This window comes from Bos indicus x Bos taurus, unplaced genomic scaffold, assembly GCF_003369695.1.
Source record: "Bos indicus x Bos taurus breed Angus x Brahman F1 hybrid unplaced genomic scaffold, Bos_hybrid_MaternalHap_v2.0 tig00003323_arrow_arrow_obj, whole genome shotgun sequence".
NCBI lineage: Eukaryota > Metazoa > Chordata > Mammalia > Artiodactyla > Bovidae > Bos > Bos indicus x Bos taurus.
Window position 1 is genome coordinate 7,090 of NW_020867644.1, and position 13,364 is coordinate 20,453.

The window sequence follows — 13,364 nt, forward strand, 5'->3', positions numbered from 1 at the left end:
GTTGACATATTAGAGTTTAGGTATATATAAGAAGAAAGCCTGGACATTTCTTGCTCAAATTGAGTTCTGTGTTTCTGTTAATATTTACATTAAGTAAGTTCTTATTTTAAGAAACTGTTTTTCCTGAACTGTTTTCTTCTGATGTAAGTCAAAATCAAGTCTTAAATAACTTCAAACAATATTTGCTTTATTATAAATGGTAAACATGAAATTCAAAATTCAGAAGTTGAATTTTCAGCTTTTGCCTTATACCTGTATAGAGAGTCTAAAGCTTCAACTAACCAGAGTCTAGCTGGTCTGAATGCTGTTATTTTGTCAGGTTTTGAGGGCATGTTTCCTCTGTCAGGAATTCTTCCTCATGTTAGGCTGAAACGCATTTCTTGGTGCTCATGACTGTAACTTGAGCCTCCTTCTCTGTGCTGAACTTCCCCTGGTCTCCTCACATGGCGTCTTCTCAGGACCCTGGTTCTCCTCTTTGGTAGACCTTGATCTCTCAGAGATAGTACCCAGAGTTGTTCCTCAGAAGCTAATTGTGTGAGATGCGCCTGGTTTGTGAGAGTGTGATTGGGCTCGGTGTCCCTTTCATGTCAGCACTATCCTGCTGGAGTAGTAACCCCAGTGCTTACAGATGCTCATGTATTACCTGAGAAGCCCAGTGCTTACGAATCTTTGGCCTGCCTTGACTATTCAGTTTGTCATTGTAGCGTCTTTATGTAATGGCCTTTTGATTTGTGTTTTTCTGTGTTTTCTAGTTCTGCCAGTTTTTCTATTGTTTATTTATAAAAATCCTTCCCTGCCTTATCCTTAGTAAATAAGGAGTGAGAGTAGTGTGTTGCTTTCCATAGGAGTGCTCTAATTGATAACAAAACATCTAAACCAGAATCATGATGTTTTATTTCTAAACAAAAGGCAGAAAGAGCCCATGTGTTAGGCAGCTGAGGTAGAAGCAAAGAACCTTGGGCTTTGAGGGGAAAAGAAGACTTGGTTTCACATTTGGAACTTGCAGCTTACTTGCTGTCTGATTGTAGCTAAATCTTTCACTCTCTGTGATGTTAAATTGCTGTATTTGTGAACTAGAGACGATTCTGCCTCCTTCATGGGTTGACAGCACAAAACAATATTTGCAGGCAGTATTTATAAACTGAAAGTATCATATAAATGGATCTTACTAATGTATATGGAATACACTTCATCTCTGTGTTAAAGGACACATAAGCAAAAAGTTATCTTTAAGAATTTAAAAACAAATGGTGTTTTCAAAAGTTTATTGTTTTTAAGTCTGCTATAATGAACTTTGAATTTTTCATCTTTATTTGGTGAGCCCAAATATAATTTTGCTGTAAAAATTTGATGATATGAACAGTAGAAAAGTAAAGGCAATTAGAAACTCCAGATTAAAAAATGTACAATAATGTCATTGTGCAATCACAATACAACAAAAATGTGGGATTTTGAGCAATTATGAAAACTAAGAAAAAGAAATCCACTTGACCTTTGTTCTAATAACATGTTCTTTTGAATGACAGTTCAGTAAAAAATGGACTTCTGGAAGTAGAAACGTAATTCTAACACACTCCTTGTTTCTGTAATGAATAATATTTACAGATCACAATACAGTAAACACAGATTATTTACCTTTGATTTTTAGAAGCAACTCATTAAGCACAGAAAGGTTTATTGGTAATTTGAAGAAAATAAGATGATGATCAGATGGTAAGTTGTAGAAGGGGAAGGGGACTTCCCTGGTGGTGCAGTGGCTAAGACTTCACCCTCCCAAAGCAAGGGGCCCGGGGTTCAATCCTTCAGCAAACTAGATCCCACATGCCACACAACTAACATCCTGCATGCCAAAATGAAGACCCAACACAGTCAGATAAATAACTATTTAAAAAAAATGTAGAAGGGAGTTGGAGAGTTGATGGGAAGGAGAATTACTAATAGCCTATTTTATGTTGTGGGGAGTTAAATTTTGATGGAACAACAAATAGAGCTGGATGCGCAGTATTTAAAAAGTGACCAGTAAGAGAATAAATCTGAATATAACTATAAATATTATAAAGAGGAAGGAAAAGGATAATAAAGGTTAATGTGAATTAAGTGAATTCTCATTTCTTAGTAGGAAGTCAATGGATATTGTCTAAAGCTTATGAATTAAGTATATTACTCAGAGCTGTGAATGTAAATTATCAGAAGGGTTAAGAACAAATGACTAAAAATGGTGATTTTTGAGTGCAGGACTGAAGAGGGGTGTGTATAGGCCTAGAAACTTCAATTTTTTTTTTCTTGCAGTTTTATTGAGATACAGTTGACATACAGCCGTGTATAAGTCAGGGTATGAAGTGAAGTCGCTCAGTCGTGTCCGACTCTTTGCGACCCCATGGACTGTAGCCTACCAGGCTCCTCCCTCCATGAGATTCTCCAGGCAAGAGTACTGCTATTTCCTTCTCCAGGGGATCTTCCTGACCCAGGGATCGAACCTGGGTCTCCTGCATTCCAGGCAGACGCTTTAACCTCTGAGCCACCAGGGAAGCCCAAGTCAGGGTATACAGCATAATAATTACATTAATGGTTATCACTGTAAGTTTAGTAAATATTCATCTTTTCATATAAATACGAAAGTAAACAAATAGGAAAAAAGCTTTTTTTCCTTGTAAGAATTCTTAGGATTTACTCTCTTAGCAACTTTCATATGGAGCAGTGTTAATTAGATTTATTATATTGTACATTACATCCCTAATGTATATTTATCTTATAACGGGAAGTTTGTACCTTTGACTGCCATCATCTGATGCCCCATCCCCTACTCCCCACCTCTGTTAATGCCAAGTCTGATCTCTGTGCTGAGTTGGTTTTGAAGTGTAATCGACCTGCAGCACTGTTTTAGTTCCGGGCGCATCCACCCATCCCGTCCAGTGTTTGACACGTCCTGTAAGACTGTGGTTGGTAACATGGGGATGTTAAGGGGCTAAACTTGGCATTTGTTTATCACTGTGGTCTTGTGACCTCATGTCATCTCCAGGAATAAGATTGTATCACAAGATGACAGTTTTCCTTTCTTTAACTATCATATATTCCATAAGCATCTGATTTCCTTCATAACTTAGGTAGTAATAGTGAGAGTGGCACTTATCTCATAGGCTAATTATGAGTGTTTGATGAGATAAACATGTACTTGGCACAGGGCCTGACACCTAAAAAACACTAAGTAAACATTTGGGTGTTTATTGTTGCTACAATTGACGAGCAGTTACTATGTACCAGACATTACAGTGCATGGAGTACTTTTACATATACCTATTTGCATCATCAGGATCTCCCCAAATAGGATCACCCCAAACTATACTGCCCCTGTAAGCTCTATTTTTTTATAGAAGGCAATGGCGATTTATGATCCCAGGACACACCTAGCTTTGCTCAGAAAATGTCCTCCATTGAATGTTAGTACCAAGGATGAGCAAGCTTTTCTAAAGCTTCCGAGAGGTCATAGTAAACAAGGATTCTTTTCCTCTGTCAAACTGCTGGGTGCTCACTGACAGCATCAACAAACAGGGATTCAGTCACTTACTTCCTCTCCAAACTGAGGTCACTGAGCAATGAACAGCAGTTTCTGGGGAACAGCCATCTACTTAGTAAGGCTGACCAGTTCATTGGCAGACTTTCTAAGCCACCATACCATTCTGCACAGCTTATTCCTGAACTAGAAGATAGCAGATGCATGGCCCACTAGTAAACGATGGCATATATGGTAAACACATGAGCCATGGCTGCTCATTGTAATGAGCACCCCTTCTCCTGTTTGACCCACGTGTAAGAACCAAAAGTGTTAGTCACTCAGTCATGCCTGACTCTTTATGACCCCATGGACTGTAGCCTGCCAGGCTCCTCTGTCCATGGAATTCTCCAGGGGAGAATACTAGAGTGGGTTGCCATTCCCTTCTCTAGGGAATCTTCCCAACCCAGGGATCCAACCTGGGTCTCCAGCATTGCAGGCAAATTCTTTACCAGTTGAGCCACCAGGGAGAACTCTTTTATCTGATGCTGAGCCGTATCTCTTAACCAAAATGGGTTGGTTTTTTTTTTTTTTTTTTTTCCTGCTAATAGACTAACTCACTAAGCCACAGAATCCCCCCAGAATCTTCCACGATTGTCCCTCATAGCCACCAATGGGAAAGTAATTCAGCAAGAGTAGAGATGGCATAAAACTGGGTGAAGTTCTTTAGCGGTCCCTGGGTTTAGGGTCTCTCAGTGTGAACACTGTTGTTATTTTGAACTGGATAATTCTTTGTTGCAGGAGCTCTTCTGTGCATTATAGAATGTTTGACATCATCCCTGACCTCTCTCCCCTAGACTCCAATGGCAGCACACCCCTCCCCAACAAAATGTGTCCAGACATTGCCAGATGTTTCAGGGTAGGGGAGAGGAGGAGCAGGAAGAAAAATCACCTCCAGTTGAGAACCACTGCTGTAATACAATTAGAGACCTTTGTCCGTAGAATACAGAATCTCCAGTTGTTTCCTTCTAGATAGATAGAGTCTGTCACATACCTCTGTTAATATTTTCTCTCCTGGAAGGACTATGTTCTGGTAATGTCAGTTTCTTTTTTCCTTTTTCCTACAAGTTGTGAGACTGGTCTTTGAGTCCAGGTTCTCATCCAGAAATCACTCAGTAATGGAAAAGAACAATATTATCATCGAAAGACTGAATTTTATCCTAATCCTGCCATTATTAGTCTTGATCTTGAGCAAATGCCTCAGCTACTCAGAACCTTGGTTTACCCATCTGTCCAAGAGGCTGTGGATGTGAGAGAAGCACGTGTAGCAAAACCCATTAGAAACTAAAAAGGAACCCAGATCTGAACCAGAGCTCTTCTGGAGGAGTGTCTGACTCTAGGACTGGGGCAGGCAACATGCAAGATGACTAGAGCATCCTGTGGTGCCACAAAGTAGGGAAGTGGTTCAAAAGAAAAACCAAAACATAATGATGGGATACGTCAAAGGGACCCAGGAATCAAGTAATAGGGCTCCCAGTGGCCAAAGCTGGAACCATTTAAGGACAAAATAAATAAAGTAGTATTGGATTATAACCCAAAGTATAAAATAAATACCAGTGAGTCTGTTGATATAAATAAATGACTGAATGAATAAATGAGGAGAAGAGACTGCTTGCCTATACAAATGAATTCCAAATAATTTTTGCAGACATTTCACCTTCTAGGAGATGGAGCATAACTCCCCACTCCTTAATTGAGGGCTGTGCATAGTGACTTCGCTTCCAATGAGTACAGAATGGTAAGGGGAAAAGAGAGTAACTTTTCAGTGGAAAAACCTGGTGAGCATTACCTCATCCGGGTGCTCGAGATCAGCATCAGCAGTGAGATGTCATGTTGATGACATAAATACCCTTGATATGATGTGAGAATGGCACCTCTCCTCTGGGCTCTTTCTCCCAAAAACCCATAACCCTAGTCTCACCACAAATCTCGGTCAAGGGACATTCTGCAAAATACCTGACCAATACTCCTCCAAACTGTCATGGTCATCAGAAACAAGGAAAGTCTGAGAGACTTGTCACAGCCAAGAGGAGCCTAAGGAGACATGACCACTAAATGTGGTATGGGATCCTGGAAGAAGGAGAAAGACATGAAATAAAAACTAAGGAAATAAAAATAAAGCGTGGCCATTTTAATAATATATCAGTCTGGGTTCATTCATTGTGACAAACGTGGAATATTGTAAAGTGTTAATAATAGGGAAATAGCAAGTGATGGAAATTCTCTTACTATCTTTGCAGTTTTTCAGTAGATCTAAAGTTATTTACTATTATAAACAGTGGTTATTTTATCCAGAAAGATATTAGCAGGTCTAGTTTATGAATCTCTAAGGTTTAAAATAGGAAAAGGAGTACGTCAAGGCTGTATATTGTCACCCTGCTTATTTAACTTATATGCAGAGTACATCATGAAAAATGCTGGGCTGGAAGAAGCACAAGCTGGAATCAAGATTGCCGGGAGAAATATCAGTAACCTCAGATATGCAGGTGATACCACCCTTATGGCAGAAAGTGAAGAGGAACTAAAAATCCTCTTGATGAAAGTGAAAGTAGAGAGTGAAAAAGTTGGCTTAAAGCTCAACATTCAGAAAACGAAGATCATGGCATCTGGTCCCATCACTTCATGGGAAATAGATGGGGAAACAGTGGAAACAGTGTCAGACTTTATTTTTCTGGGCTCCAAAATCACTGCAGATGGTGATTGCAGCCATGAAATTAAAAGACGCTTACTCCTTGGAAGGAAAGTTATGACCAACCTAGATAGTATATTTAGAAGCAGAGACATTACTTTGCCAACAAAGGTCCGTCTAGTCAAGGCTATGGTTTTTCCTGTGGTCATGTATGGATGTGAGAGTTGGACTGTGAAGAAAGCTGAGCATAGAAGAATTGATGCTTTTGAACTGTGGTGCTGGAGAAGACTCTTGAGAGTCCTTGGACTGCAAGGAGGTCCAACCAGTCCATCCTAAAGGAGACCAATCCTGTGTGTTCATTGGAAGGACTGATGCTGAGGCTGAAACTCCAGTATTTTGGCCACCTCATGCAAAGAGTTGACTCATTGGAAAAGACTCTGATGCTGAGAGGGATTTGGGAGCAGGAGAAGAAGGGGACGACAGAAGATGAGATGGCTGGATGGCATCACCGACTCGATGGACATGAGTCTGAGTTAACTCCGGGAGTTGGTGATGGACAGGGAGGCCTAGCGTGCTGTGATTCATGGGGTCGCAAAGAGTCGGACACAACTGAACTAACTGAAGGTTTAAAAGTCTGTTTGTGGAATCTCTCCCAGACATCATTCTCACGGTGATGTTTAATGTCCTTATCTATGGTATTTATGTATCACTTAACAGTCTTCACCATGTTGGTGTAAATCTGGTGGCAGAGCAGCTTTACTTTCTGTTGTGAGGAAATCCACATGTTCTCTCTTCTTACTGCACCTTATCAGAGCTGCCTTTACAGCTTATAGGTTCTTTCTTCTAACCAAGATCTAGAAGATTCCCTGTTTGGTTTCTCTTTTCTCAAAGAGGAATGGAAAAATGAGGTACTGTGGCAGCACCCTCTTTGCTGTCAGGTGAAGCACAGACTGCCCAGCAGGTAATGCACCTAGATATATGCAGAACAGGAATAGAAGGTGGGGAGATCCTTCACAATGGTAAAACCTTGGTGAGACATAATATTCAGTTCAGTTCAGTTCAGTCACTCAGTCGTGTCCGACTCTTCACGACCCCATGAATCACAGCACGCCAGGCCTCCCTGTCCATCACCAACTCCCGGAGTTCACCGAGACTCACGTCCATCGAGTCAGTGATGCCATCCAGCCATCTCATCCTCTGCTGTCCCCTTCTCCTCCTGCCCCCAATCCCTCCCAGCATTAGAGTCTTTTCCAATGAGTCAACTCTTCGCATGAGGTGGCCAAAGTACTGGAGTTTCAGCTTTAGCATCATTCCTTCCAATGAACACCCAGGAATGATCTCCTTCAGAATGGACTGGTTGGATCTCCTTGCAGTCCAAGGGACTCTCAAGAGTCTTCTCCAACACCACAGTTCAAAAGCATCAATTCTTCAGCACTCAGCCTTCTTCACAGTCCAACTCTCACATCCATACATGACCACAGGAAAAACCATAGCCTTAACTAGACGAACCTTTGTTGGCAAAGTAACGTCTTTGCTTTTGAATATGCTATCTAGGTTGGTCATCACTTTACAGGATAAAAAAATATTTTATGTAGGGGCTTCGCAGATGGAGCTAGTGGTAAAGAACCCGCCTGCCAGTGCAGGAGACAGAAGAGACACATGTTCGATCCCTGGGTCAGGAAGATCCCCTGGAGGAGGAAATGGCAACCCACTCCACTATTCTTGCCTGGAGAATTCCATGGACAGAGGAGACTGGCGGGCTGCAGTCCATGGGGTTGCAAAGAGTCAAAAGTGACTGAAGTGACAGCACACACCTGGTTTCTTTGTTATACTCTCACCTTTTTACTCCACCCTCCTCATTTCAGTGAACAGTTTATTCATCCCAGGCATGTAGCACTGTATAGAGGTACGTATATGAGCATGGTTCATTATAAATACTGAATTCAGAATCACTCCGTTATACAGAGAGCAGTGTTCTATAATCTCTTAGTACTTAAGAACTGATCAGTCAAGTTCCCTAATATAACTACCGACATGAAATCACCCCGATAATGCTTTTTGGTTTCAAGCACCACAGTGAGCTAAACATTAAGCTTACTGCTGATAACAAAAGCATCGTTTAACATAAGAATAATGACATGAACAAGTGCTTACCACTCTCCTAAGGCACCTGAATCATTTAGGTATTTAGGTCTGTCATCCATCCCACCCAATACCCTGATTATTAACCCTAACGATGACTGCCAGATGGCAGGTGAGGACAGACACACAGCTGAAATGCAGGTGTAAAGCCGAGCCGCCTGATTCTGGCCATAGTGTTTCTCGCACAAGTCCACACTGCATCCTTGGCCTGGTTTCATGATTATAATTACGACTTCTGCTTTTTTAAATGCTCTATTTTTGGACCAGATCATGTTTGCTTGCTATTTTGATCCCAGTGCCACACCGTAGTTTTATGCAGCCACGGCTGATAATTTTAGGAATCATGGACTGAAGTTATCCTAGAGGAGTTCTGACCAGTAGAACCTCCCAGGGATGAGATGGTCTGTATCCGTGCTGTCCAGTGTGGCTGACACTAGCCACATGCTGCTGCCAGGCACTTGAAATGTGGCTAGGGTGTTGCAGGACTTGACTTTTACATTTTAATTTTAGTTAATTTAACTTTAAATAGCCACGTGTGGCTAATGACCATATTAGACAACACAGGTCTAGACAGTATTGGATGTAGGCTCCTCTTGTATGTTAGCCCTCAGAGCTGCTTGTGCATGCTTGGCCCTTCTTTTAGAAAAAAATTATTTTTTGAGGAACTTTTCTTTTCTTGTATTTAGGATATTTCAAATATATAACCATTGGCCAAACAAAGTTCCTACTAAATTTTAGCCCATTTAAATTGAAAGTTGTGAGATCTTTTTTTTTAACTGGACAACAATTGCTTTACAATGTGGTGTTGGTTTCTGTTGTATAACAACGTGAGTCAGTCATAATTTATATTTTATATATATATGTGTGTATATATATATTTCCTTCCTGTTGAGCCTCCCTCCCCTTCTGTATCTTAGCCCTCTAGGTCATCATAGAGTGCCAGCCTGGGCTCCCTGTTTTATATAACAGCTTCCCACTAGCTAGCCAATTTATACATGGTTTTGTATATATGTCAGTGCTACTTTCTCAGTTCGTCCTACCCTCTCCTTCCCTGACTGTATCTACAAGCCCATTCTGTACATCTGTGTCTCCATTCCTTCCCTGAAAATAAGTTCATCAGTACTGTTTTTCTAGATTCCATATAGGTGTGTTAATATACAATACTTGTTTCTGTCTTTCTGACTTGAGAGTCATGAGATCTTAAGTCAACCCTAAAAAATAAAAGCTGCTGAGTTTTAATTCACCATACTCTTTGGGGGAAATGAGGAAACAGGGGTCTCATACGCCCTTGATTCTACCTTTAAGAGTTTGAACCTTTAGAAAACTATTATTGGCAAGAGGTTTACTTCTTTAATTCTAAAAACAAAGGACAATTTTCTTTTACAGATACAAATCTGTTATTTGATGCCTGCAAAATTCAGGGACACGTTAAATCAGGAATGAGTGATACTTACAGAGCCAGACAAAAATCTCGCTACATGATATTTGCATTAAGTTAAGAACAGAATTCTGAGATTATAGTTTGGGAAAGGGGGAACTGTGGTTTATAAATTGAGAATGCATTTACTGATAAATGCTAAAACAGTGACAGCTCTTGCCATTACTACTGCTGCTGAATTGAACAAGTGAATTCAGAAGCTCTGTAGAAAAAATTAGAATGACAGTTTTTGATTAGTCAACAGTTTCTGTACTGGAAATTCTCAAGGCGTAAGGAAAATACACAGGTAACAGATATTATTAGGAGCAATATTAAATGCCAAAAAAAACTGGGGTCCTATCCCACTAGAAGTTTTCTTCCTTATAACATGGCTTTTGACGGCTTAATACAATGCTTTCAAATTAAGTTTAATGGACAACTATCTCCCACAGATTATGATAGTAGAAAAACACTTCTTGTGCTGGGAGACAGGAAATAGTAAAGCTACTCTAAGATGTTATTTAATGAAAATTTAAACAAACTAATTCATTAAATGCTTGCTTTTCTGTTCTGAACAGTTTTACAATGCTGGGTTACATAGATTCTCATTTGATTGGACTCTTAAATTTCTGATTTAGCACTTATTTCTACTCAGTTTCTTATATTATGTTTTATGGTCATGAAAATGTTGTGTCAGTTTTTTATAAGTACTGTTGTTAAATAGTGTTATTCATGAACATATTTTCAGCTGATAGAACAATTTCTGGTCCCCTAGAAGCTCTCCTCATTCTCCCTTCTAGCCAATATCCATTGCCTGGGTGGATATCTCACACCATAGATAAATTTTGCTTGATTTTTAACTTTATAGAAGTAGAATTAGGCTATATCTGTGTTCTTCTGTCTGGCTTCTTTTCCTGAACATTATATCTCTATAATTTATACCTGTTGTATAATGTATTCATTCCTCTTTGTTACTGTATAGTAGTACACAGTTGTATGACTCTACCACAATTTATTTGTTCTACATACGTGCAGAGTGATCATCAAATGTACACACTTCTAACTTTCCATAGGCCCATCTAGAAAATGCCTTGAAGACAATGGCCTTTGGTCCTTCAGGGAAACAGTTGGACAAGAGAGAATAATGCTCTGATGTAAGTCTGTAGGCATTTGATGGAATCAGAAATACTTGAGGAGTTAATAATACTTGAGTTTACCAAGTGCTCTCCAAGTGAGTTTGGTGAATTTTTATAATCAAGTAATTTGACACAAATAGCCCTCAATTCACCTAGTTGGTTCAACAAACTTTTTTTTTTTGGTGAGTGCTTCATTCCCAACCTTGTGTATTATAGATAGAACTGCAAAAGGAATGAAAGATGGTGACTAATAACAATACAAAAAGATTCTCTACTTTATTAATGGACAGTAAAATGAAAGGTATAATAACAGCATTGTGTGCTGACAGGCAAGTCAGCCTCTAGGCCTTGTATTCAGTATCCACAGTGAGGAGATGGGGTTCTGTGGTCTGCGAGGTTGTCTGCCCAGTGCTATGAGAAATGTCAAATAATGGAGCGGTGGGCATTCAGTCCTGTGTTTTCTCTGGAAGTGGCAAAAAGAGACACTGCCTTGCATCCTGGTCAGAACATTTGAAGTTTTTTTCCAAATATGTTTTGAAAGTAAGTACCAACAAAGGTCCGTCTAGTCAAGGCTATGGTTTTTCCTGTGGTCATGTATGGATGTGAGAGTTGGACTGTGAAGAAGGCTGAGTGCTGAAGAATTGATGCTTTTGAACTGTGGTGTTGGAGAAGACTCTTGGCAGTCCCTTGGACTGCAAGGAGATCCAACCAGTCCATTCTGAAGGAGATTAGCCCTGGGATTTCTTTGGAAGGAATGATGCTAAAGCTGAAACTCCAGTACTTTGGCCACCTGATTAAAGAGCTGACTCACTGGAAAAGACTCTGATGCTGGGAGGGATTGGGGGCAGAAGGAGAAGGGGACGACAGAGGATGAGATGGCTGGATGGCATCACTGACTCAATGGATGTGAGTCTGAGTGAACTCCAGGAGTTGGTGATGGACAGGGAGGCCTGGCGTGCTGTGATTCATGGGGTCACAAAGAGTCGGACACGACTGAGTGACTGAACTGAACTGACCATGTGATCATGAATTCAACCCTTGTGGGACAGGCTCCTGATGCAACATGGCCCATAGGCGGGGGGATTTCACAGTTGATTTAAGCCTATATTTAAGCCAGGGTGGCTCACAGAGAGTGTTTACCATGTGCCAAGCACTGAGCAGGTGTTTCACATACATTATCGTGTTTCATCCACCTGATAATCTTACCGGGTGGGTTCTAATATCATCATCACTTCACAGATAAGCCAACACAGTGTCTGAATGACTGGGACACTTAGCCACGCAAATTGCACAACTGAGACTTGAATCAGGACTGTCTGAGATCAGGCCATCCAGGATCACCCAGGCCTGCATCCTGTAATGTGCTTGTTGTATATGTTGATATGCTCTGCACACAACTGCTCTGTCCTTTGAAGGTTTTTCAGTAAGAATGGAGTAGCTGCTCTCCTTTCATCAGTAGCAAGAGCCATTACGTAAAGACTTCATCTGAAAAATCACAAATTCCTTTCGCCCTCCTCCCCTGTTCTATAATGATTTAATTTCCTGGCACGAGACACTTAAACTCCTTTGGAAGTGTAAATGGAGTTCTTATCTGGAAGGAAAAACATTTTCTTTCTCATAGTTTTCAGATAAATGGAATTGTTACTGGGCATCTGTGAGGTCTAGTGCAATTTCCTTTTCATTCACATTTTTCTTCATTTAGTACACATAGCTCATTTGGTGTTTATTGCTAACTTTTGCCAAATACTGTGAGTAAAATATTTGCCTTACTTAAATTGAATTTTGAATGTTTCTTTCTTGGTTATTGAGTAATTTTAGGCTTTCTGCTTCTCTGGATTTATGTTGACAGCACCTTTCCTTTAGAAAGAAACAGTCTGATCATTGATGTCATATGGTTCTTAACAGATTTTTTTCTTAGGTCAAGAGAAGTCAGAATATAATTTTTCATAGTGACAAAGTTTGATTAGGACATTGTTGTTTTATTTGGGTTTTCTGGGAACTTGGGCTCCCCTGGTGGCTCAGATAATAAAGAATCTACCTACAGTGCAGGAGACCCAGGTTCAATCCCTGGGTTGGGAAGATTCCCTGGAGAAGGGAATGGCAACCCACTCCAGTATTCTTACCTGGAGAATCCCATGGACAGAGGAGCCTAGTGGGCTATAGTCCATGGGGCTATAAAGAGCTGGACACGACTGAGCAACTAACACACACTTTGGTGCACTTATAGGATCCCTGCCTTGATAACTAGAACTATTCTATGCTTATAGCAGATTTATTGTGCTTTATTCTGAAACACTGGTGATACTCACTAAATATATACCAGCAATCAGAGCTGCACTACTTCTCCTAAGAACTTTAGTCTTGAGATTCCATTTAATTAAATTTTATGTGTGCATGCATGCTAAGTCACGTCAGTCGTGACCCTATGGATTGCCGCCCACCAGGCTCTGTCCATGGGATTCTCCAAGCAAGAATACTAGAATGGGTTGC

At 40.4% G+C, this 13,364-nt stretch overlaps 1 non-coding gene across 1 annotated transcript; it reads right to left on the bottom strand.

Moving 5' to 3' along the window:
* Positions 1-2,455: 2,455 nt before the first annotated feature.
* TRNAS-GGA lies at positions 2,456-2,528 on the bottom strand. The gene has a single exon. It is a non-coding gene; the product is annotated as a tRNA-Ser (tRNA).
* Between the last annotated feature and the right edge of the window lie 10,836 nt (positions 2,529-13,364).